The sequence below is a fragment of the Nicotiana tabacum genome, chromosome 7 (assembly GCF_000715075.1).
Source record: "Nicotiana tabacum cultivar K326 chromosome 7, ASM71507v2, whole genome shotgun sequence".
Lineage (NCBI taxonomy): Eukaryota > Viridiplantae > Streptophyta > Magnoliopsida > Solanales > Solanaceae > Nicotiana > Nicotiana tabacum.
The window spans coordinates 72,134,121-72,143,861 of NC_134086.1; positions in this window are offsets into that span (position 1 = coordinate 72,134,121).

The following is a 9,741-nucleotide window of genomic DNA, read 5'->3' on the forward strand; positions in this document are numbered from 1 at the left end:
AGTGGCCAATATAACCTCACGAGATGACTAAGGGTAAAGTTGAGCCCAACCTTTCTCTGCAAAGTATTTTATCGTCTGCACTGTCTTCCAAAGGGATGGGTGAGTCTATGCCAAGGTGACCTGATATCTCCGACAAAACTCAAGCACAACCCGGTCGAGGGACCCAATGTAAAAATGTGCGTATACACACTCAAAAACCCCTCGACGTAGGTCATAATGCTCTCCTCAGAGGAAGGTACCTGTAGCACCGCCCCTTTTCCCCATCACTTTTCTGATCATTTCGAGGTTCTCCTCCCCTGCTGATGAGATGAACTTCGATGCGTGCTCCCGATGTCCTTGGACGTTGGGAGGTTTCTCCAATATAAAGTTTTTCCTTGAGACAAAGCACCTCGAGGTTCGCTCACCGAGCACCGATGGTGTACCACCGACCGGACATGAAACAGAGGAAGAATTCCCCTCTCCTTGATGGGCGGATATCAACATAGCGGTCATGGCTACGATAGAATAAGAGTAGGAGGATATAGATCTAGGTAAAAAAAATTGAGTTAAAGCAACGGGATAACTAGCGCAAAACACCAAGTTCTATGGGAGAAATGGTTACTCAGAGTAGCAGGATTTCCACTGAGGAAGCAAGTGAATTAATATATAGGGGCAAAATAGCAGTGGCTCACTTACCCAGAGGGCCAATTACTCCTGGCCATGGTAATACTACTTTTTCATTGGGAAATGTACTGGCGGGACCACCCGGGATCACTCTGGGGCCCCCTTTTATCAAATCGCATGAATACTACTACCCCATGAGAGTCGAGAGGTTACGAGACCTCAGGGGCTTCTTGCCCTAAGAGGGGGCAACCTAACTTCGAAATAGCATTGACCCCAAAGCAGCTATCAACCTAACTTCGAAATAGCATTGACCCCAAAGCAGCTATCAACCTAACTTCGAAATAGGACCCAATTTCAGGGGTCCCGATTACTCCAACAATGGGCTCCAAAGGATTAATATTACAATTCAAAGATTAGATCCGCAAGAGTAGCAAGATATAAACAATGGAAAGAGTTGGGGTCGAAAAACCCTTTTTCATTTCCAAAAACTATATTTACAGGGGACGTCTTTCCAAGTCTCACTCCCTCGGGAGTACATGCACGGAAAGAAAAAAGGAAAAAATCAAAAGCGACACAAGGTCTACTCTTCATCGCCGCTATCCTCTGAACCATCTCCAGGATCCTCATCTAGAGCGATCAAAAGTGCCAACATTTTCTCCAGCTCTTGGGCCTTCTCAATTCCAACTGACAGATCGACGCCTCTGGCCTTGATCTCCTCTAAGGTTTCTCTCCTTTCTTCCGCCCTAGCATGTTCGATGGCCCGAGCCAATTTCTGCTTGGCCTTTATCGATATGTCACGGACTATTTGATTCGTCGTGGCTGCGTCCTTCAAGTAAGTAGCGATATTTCCTTTGATCTCGGACTTGGTCGCAACCAGTGCAGCAACCTCCTTTCGAGCATTTTGGAGAAGATCGTGGGTCGATACAAACTCTGAGGTGGCCACCTCATTTTGTTCCTTCAACCCAAGGATCTCCATATCCTTTTTCCCATTAGCGAATCTCTTTGACCGATCTGCGAAGGGAAAGGTAAACCAGTCAGTATTGAATTATGGGGCGAAGGAAAGACTCATGCATAACAAAATACCTACTCCGCAAGGGCAAAGTTTTTTCGAAGGGCTCCCTCCAAAGTAGCTCGAAGCTCGCCTGACTCTTTCTCCTTCTGGGTAGAGCGAGCCTCCAACTCTCGCAGTCTCAAGGACAACTTCTCAAGCTCCTTCTCATGGCATGAAAGCTCCTCGTTAAGCATGGAGATGATCTTATATCTCCTTACACTACAGCAAAACAGAAGAGTTAGAAGAATGAAGAAAGGATGCAAGTAGGAATGGGTATGGCTTTGCAAATCTGAAGTAATTGGGAAAGTGAAATATCCAACAATTGGTGCCTTTATAGGAGCTGTGTGGGAAGAGGAAGGGACGAACTAGTAGCGGTACATTGGCTTCTCGATAGTCTTGTCAGACGATGACCCTTGCACGATTCTTTTGGGCTTGGCATTTAATACTCTTATAGGTTGATGTCACAATGATGATGCCCTCGGGTTAAAAGCTCATAATCATTTCTCATCGCTCCTCTCTTAGAAACGCGGGGACTATCTATATATGGTGAAATTGGAGAGCCGAATTTCTCGACATCGAGGCACCTCAGAAAATCATCTCGAAGTCTTGAGGCTATGAGGTTATGATCGAGTCTCCTCCCTCGAGGTTCGTTGAGGCCCAATCTTGGGATGACGTTGACCTCGGCCAAGGTAGAAATGGGGAGTTCCCAAGGCACGTGGATAGGACTGACAGAACTACCATAGCCCTTAATCAGGATGTCTTCTAGCTGTCCCATCTCCGTTTCTTTATCATTAATGTATTTCGTACTATGTTGGATTTCTCCTCATATATATAGGGGATCCTTATCACTTTGCAAGGTATGTTGCTTCGGTTTCTCTACACGAAACATACAAGAACATTCTATTTGCTCTGTAACATATTCTCTTGATACTATTGCTTTCATTTATTATCGTCATATTTATTCATCACTTAATGCTTATCATTAGCCCTAAAGAGCCTCTGTTAATTTCGTTGTAACTATTAGCCATATTCCGACCCCCTCGATATCTCACAATCGAGCTCCGGAGTCGACCTCGAGGCCCCGAATCAGCAAGCTCGAGGCCCCGATAATTGACTCATCGCTATGGTTATCACTTCGCTCCTTGCTCTTATCTCATTTCTAAACTTCACACATATCATCAACTACTGAACAAAGTAGCATAAAAATAGATCACGTATTTTTAGAGTCCCATCAAAAAAAATTAATTGTTATTACCATTTTCATGGTAAACGCACTCAGTTCCCAATTCATGTTTACTTTACCTTTTTGCACTATCCCATACTAATTTATTATTACTTTGGGGTGTAACTTTTCCTTCTGGCAATCACGTTAGAGTCGCGAACTTACTTCTTGAAACTAGGATATGACTTTATAGCCCATATTCTTTTGTTGTCTCAAGGCTTTTCACCTTTCGTCTTTTCCTTCACTCGACTATAGACTCTGTAATACTGTTATCATTTTCATTTATATATTTCTACCGTTGTCATCCACATATCACATCTTACTTATAATGCTTCACTAACTCTTTTCTTATTTTCAGCTAACATCTATGTCTATCACTTTATTTGAAAAACTCAAACAAGACATTCTTTTGCTTTTAGCTCCCCTTGCTCCATCCATTGGCTTTTCGAATTGCCTAATATTCTTTCTCTACTAGGGACGAGAGCCACACTAAGATAATATTTATCCCTTTCAGGCTTCTAGTGCCTATCTTTGTAGTACTCATATCTAGTTGTACTATTTTAGAGTGCACCATCTGGGCGTCTTACAAAGAGATCTATTAGCATATTTGCAATATCCTTCGAAAATGTCAACTAACCAAAACAATCCATCCACCATTTTAGGTTACTCTAACCCCAGCTGTATCATGATATTTCATCCTTCTCTAAAACCATATTTGTTAGATCACATAGGGAATAACTTAGATCGGTGTGGCCAATTGTACATACCTCTATTACTATTGAAGGTACCTCATAATGCTTATATCTCTCTTCTTGAAGGGTAGATAATGATAATCTTTACTAACTGGGTACCTCGTACCCTTCTTCAGCTTTCTTCTTTTACCTGTTGAAACTTGTATCTACCTTCAGATTTTCTCGTTGTTATTTACCATACGGGTGGATAGTTATTCACGCCTTAGGGCTCCTTTTCCAGAAGCTGACACGTCTTAGTACACATATGATCAGCTTGGGACCTTACATTTACTCATCATAAGCATGATGCAAAATCGAGTTCCTTTGACTCAATTATTCCACAGCCACATTCAATCCCTTACCAACTGTCTTTCTAGATGTAGGCATGGTCATATTATGAATAAGATATAGTTTAGGAAGTTGACTCCTTACAACTTAGCTCTACCACATGATCTAGAGTAAGAAGAAAGAGTGACATTCCTAAATGCCATGTAGCCTCCTGCTTATAAGTGTGGTGCACGACACACCCATAAACAAGACTCTACTAGACACGGCTTGTAGACTCTCTAGGATAGAACTACTCTGATACCACTTTTGTCACGACCCAAACTGATAGGCCGCAACGGGCACCCAGTACCTTACTTAACCGAGTACCTACATAACATATCTTTCGTATCATACTATCATAGGTAAATGATCCAGAGAGGGTTTCATGATATTAGTAGAATAAAACATGGGGAAATACCCAACATAGAATGACCCATCCTGATATAAAAACTTGCATACGTGACATACAGGCCTATAAGGACAACACGATCGTTTGTAAAATAAAAACATAGGCTGATAAGGCCATACAAGCATCCGTATACATGACATATGCCAACAAGCCACTAAGAGTATATACTTATCATAAGGTTGGGACAGGGCCTCGCCATACAAAATAGTATGTGTCTAAATCATACTGACCAAACAAGCCACTCCGGAGTAAATGGAGCGCACCAACATCTTCCGCTAAGCTGGTAGCCTACTTGGAGGACTCTCGACCTGTCTAACGGGACCTGCAAGCATGAAACATAGTGTCCCCAAGCAAAAGGGACATCAGTACGAATAATGAACCGAATATGTAAGGCACATAAATAAGTACATAAAAGACATGGAATAAATATAGAGTACATGACTCAACCTATAAGTCTGGACAACTCTGTAAATCATGAAATATTTATAGTGTCATGTATATGCATATGAATGTCATGTCGTGCATAGGTACATGTGTTCATAATATCATCAAGCCTCTTAGGGCATCCTATCATATCATCTCGACCCCTATGGGCAAAATCATCAACGTATATCAGCTGATCAGGTGGTGGTGCATATATAACGCCATAGCTTTTCCTATATCCCATATATATATATATATGCGTATATAATGACATCTTGTCATGGGTCAATATGCATGTATAAATGCATGAAATCCATATGAAATAAGTTAATAACATTTCTCGGTACGTCATGAGACCATTATGCCTCTGATTAATATCATGAAATAAACCTTACCAACTTACGTATTTTTGAGACCCATGAACAGATGATAAAATAATATGACACATGGGGAGTCAATAACATAAGCATCTCTAGTATTTCTATGAATAGAGTCATTTATGGAAATTGAGCATTTACTCATTTCGTTTGTATCGTATAGATCATGCCAAAAGAAATAAGGGATAGCCTTAACATACTTGAGCTAATTTTCTTGATAATCCTTCTAATACACGTTAATTGCGATAAAACACGTGACAACAAGATCAGGGTAGGAAAAAATTTATATGATATTTTTATTAAAGATTGCACTGTACTTCCTTATAATTGCAAAATTTCACGTTTCAAATTGTTGGAGATGATATGAAATCTCATATTGAATTCTTGAATATCAATATTTTGGCATTTGACATATGCTTATAGTAGAGTTACCTCACGTTGAATTCTTGAAGATTTTGGCATCTGATATATGTTAAAGTTGAGATGCCTCACTTTACATATGATTGTCTCTTTATTAGAGATATGTTTTGTTATAATTGATGTAGGCCCCACCTTATGTAGTGTCTTAACCACATATCCTTAGTTTTGTCACCTAATTCCTATGACTTTAAAAGTCATATATTTAAGGTGGGTTGCTGCCACGTGGGAGGGGAGATCTAATATTATCCCATTCTTCAATTATCCAAATATTAATAATCTCTCACTAAAAATTATTAATTACCTAATTATTCACATAATTAAGAATTATCTCAAACTACTTAAAATACTACTCATTTTTAACACACTTTATATACCCTACTATCGTGGTCATGTGGTACCTTGTATGGTACTAGTTCATAAATGTCGGGTATTATCGCTCGGACGGTATTTTATCCCCAATTGACAAACTTTGACGAAACTCATTTTCTTCGATTCTCTTACCCTTTCACCTTCACGAATTTACTCATCACCTGTTTGAAATAGCGTAATACTAATAATCCCAAAATAATCTCATTCCCGAACTTACATCGATTAACTTACAATGAAATTTTAATGTACGAGAAACGGGATGTAACATCTCATTTCTAAGCTTTCATCAATTTACTTATGGCGTACTTTTACGTATGAAATGCGGGTTGTAACAAAAACGTTACAGTGTAAGGTAAACAATGCAATAAAAATATACAATTATTGTCAAACATCATTTACTCAACACAACTATTGTTGAGGGGTATGTCATCAGTTAGAGTTGATCTTATTCATGTTTTGATATGTTTCATGTGTTACTCCCCTATGCTATGATAGATTGTGAGACTTTTTTACTATTTACACACATGATGCAGTTATGTTTGCGCCTTGTGGCAAAATTTGAGCGAGATGGCTCTTTGGCTGTTGAGTGGTTGATTGCACCTTGGTTATATTCTTCTTGTTTGTGGTATATTGTGCTATTTGTTTCTCCATAGTTATGATCATGCACTTCACGCGTTTGATGTTGATATGCATATGGTTGTTGATTGTGAGCATCACGGCTCCAGGTATTCTATGTGGACTAATGTTTGGATTGGGTCACGTATTGCAGCAAATTTATGTTGGGATAGGATCCTTTGTGCTTATTTTGTGTGTTTTGTTTCTCCTTTGTGTGATGGGTTCATACCATTATGATTTGTAGTGGTAACTATTGAGCTTGTAGGACTGTTCTCTCATTTGATTCTCTTTCCATTATTGGTACATTCGAGTTGTTGCTTGTTTGGTGCACAGATTGCACAATATGTGGCTTTAAGTTGTGCCGGTGTGGCGAGTCGGTCGGCACCTTGAACTGGATGAAATGAGGTAATTGGACCTGTAATGAGTTCTATCGGATCTGATTACGGTATGTTTGGGTGAATAATGTCATTAGTCAGCTCAATATTTGGCTATGGTTCTTGGAGAACGAGAGAGCTCCATGAATAGTTGATATGATGAATCTTTATTAGTTTCTACCTATTTCATTTAACCTTGCCAGTGTACGTAGGTCCAGAACAAGGTTTTAATTTGAGATGAGGTATGTTGCCTATATCAGGTTTAGTAATGAGCAGCTATTAAGGTCAGAAGGTATTACTATAACGTGAGTGATGTGATATACCATGTTATTATATCTTGAAATATGGTTATGGCTTGATACATCTTGTTAATACTTATATAGGGTTTAGATATGAGAATCGGGTCTATAGTGAATACTAGGTGTTGGAGATTAGGTGCTAAAGTTTGTGGACTAAGGTTGAAGTAAAGATCTGTAGTTAGGTTGTATTGTGGGGCTTAAATGGATTGGGGTGATGTAGGATAACCCATGGGTATGTGTATGGTGAGTTTATACAGTGATTTGATGGCCTTACAACGACTCTTGGCACGTTCGAGGATACACGTATGTTTATGTGGGGGAAAATTTAATGACCCGGCCGATCATTTTGAGCATTTACATTTCTATTATGGGGTTTTAGGCTGTGAGTAGATTCACATGATGTATTATAATCTACATGTAAGATTTTATTTTTTGAGTGGATCGGGATATGATTCTCATTTTTAACGCTTTAAGTTGGAAGAGTTGACAAAGTTTGACTTTTTATTATTTGAACTCGGATTGGAGTATTGATGGTTCCGTTAGGTCCGTATGGTGATTTTCGACTCGAGCGTATGCCCGTATTTGTATTTGGATGTTTCTAGAAGGTTTTGTCTCGATTGGCGAAAATTGCAATTTGAAGGTTTAAAAAGTTCACAGGTTTGATCGAGAGTTGACGTTAATGTTATCGGGTTTGGATTATTGTTCCAGAAGATGGAATAGGTTTGTTGTTTCATTTGAAACTTGTGTGCAAAATTTGACGTGATTCCAGGTTGTTTAGGCATTTTCGGTGTAAGTTTGGAGATTGAAAATTTGAAATAGTTCTTTAAGCTTGATTTGTGGTATGATTCATGGTTTTGTTATTTTTATGTGTCGTTTGAGGCCCTAAGTAGGTCTATGTTATGCTTTTGGACTTGTTGACATGTTCGGACAAGGTTTTGAGGAGCTCGGGTGAGTTTCGGGGTGGTTTCGGACAATTTTCTCTCATGTTTGCATTAATGGTTTTGATGGTGTCAGCTATGAATCGCATTAGCGATGGAGTATAATCGCATTCGCGGATAAGGAAATTGGACTGGAGAGATTGTTCTTCACGTTCGCGGGAGAGGGACCGAATTCGCGAAGGTTGTTTGTTGGGTCTCTTCGCTTTCTCATGAAGTCAGTCGCGTTTGCGATGGGGAGCTGGGAGCGAGTGGTGTTGCTTTCGCGTTCGAGAGGTCTATACAACGATAACAGAGGATTGTCTTAGTTGTGCGTCGCAATCGCAAGCCTAGGGCCACGAATGAGTAGTGTTTTCTGGCAGTGTGCATTTAGTTCTTTCCAATCACGCAGTAGGTCCCACGGTGGCGATGGGTACACCTGTAGCAGAGGTATAACTTTATATTTTCGGACGTTGAGTTCATTTTATCACATTTAGAGATTAGGAGCTCGAATTTGGGCTATTTTTTAGGGGATTTTCACTACTTGGATTGGAGTAAGTGTTCTTGATTCAGTTTTTTATTATTATTCATGATTCCATATTTGATTTTGGCATTTGACTGATGAATCTAATAGGGAAATTTGGGGGTTTTGTCAAAACTTTTCTATAATGAATAATTGGGTTTTGAACATCTATTCTTCGTTGAATTTGGATAAAACTAATATAGTTGGACTAACATTTGAATGGATGATCGAAATTTATAGGTTTTATATAGTTTTGAGGTGCGGACCCAGGTTGATATCTTTTTTGACCTTGAATATTTGATTAAATATTCAACCTTTATCTTTTGGGTTTGATTTCTATGGAGTTGTTTAATATTTTTGAGTTGCTTTTGGTTAGTTTCGAGCCGTTCAGAGGTCGATTCATGCGGGGTAACACTTTTAAAGTATTGTTTTGGCTTACTTGCCAAACCTTCTGTAGGGAAATACCCCTTAGGATTTGGTCGTAATTGCTAATTTATGTTATGTGGAATGCAACGTGTACATGAGGTGACGAGCGCGTACATGGGTGCCATGTGGTTTGTCACCGGAATAGGCCTTAGGCTATTAATATGCCTTAATTTGAGGTTGCATTGTATATGAACCATGCTTAATCACTTTCTAGCTATATGAACATGATTATTACACTGGTTTTTAGCCGTAGTAATGCCTTATTTGTTAAATACCCATCCGCACTTTACTATTTTACATGTTCTTATGCACTTGTTGATAAATTTATGAGCGCATATTAGTGATAAAAGCTTTGGCATTATTTTTATGTTAATTTGTGACATATGTGGACATGTTGATCGGATTGCTTGGGTATTGGCACGAGGTCTTTGCTATGCTGGCACAAGGTCATTGTCATACGAGTATGATTGATATTGGCACGAGGTCTTTGTCGTGTGAGCACGAGGTATCTTTCGTGTGAGTGTGATTATATTGGTATGAGGTCTTTGTCGTGCGAGCATGAGGTCATTGACGTGCAAGTGTGATCAATATGTGCATGAGGTCTATATTGTGAGAATATGACTAGTATCATGGCACGAGGTCTTTACCGTGCGATTGT